This window comes from Bombus impatiens, unplaced genomic scaffold (genome assembly GCF_000188095.3).
Source record: "Bombus impatiens unplaced genomic scaffold, BIMP_2.2 scf_4048, whole genome shotgun sequence".
NCBI classification, from domain to species: Eukaryota; Metazoa; Arthropoda; class Insecta; order Hymenoptera; family Apidae; genus Bombus; species Bombus impatiens.
This window is the reverse complement of record NT_180467.1, coordinates 1-201: the sequence shown is the minus strand read 5'-3', so window position 1 is coordinate 201 and position 201 is coordinate 1. Positions and strand designations below refer to the sequence as shown.

Genomic DNA, 201 nt, shown 5'->3' with positions numbered 1-201 from the left:
CTAATTCAACATGTAGTACTTTACCAGCTAATTTAAACACTTCTAATAATTTCTGTTCATCCACTTTGTAGTCAAGCTAAATATACAAAGTAATAACTTAATAAACTTTCATATACTTAATTTGTCAATATTATACAAACTGTATCGCAAGATATACTTACATTTGCTACGAATACTCTAGTAACTAAAGGTCCATTAATG

General features: G+C 26.9%; 1 long non-coding RNA gene across 1 annotated transcript; it reads right to left on the bottom strand.

The window, feature by feature from the left end:
• LOC117152516 lies at positions 1-201 on the bottom strand. The gene is made up of 2 exons (XR_004462910.1): positions 162-201; positions 1-76 (listed from the first exon to the last, which is right to left on the bottom strand). It is a non-coding gene; the product is annotated as an uncharacterized LOC117152516 (long non-coding RNA).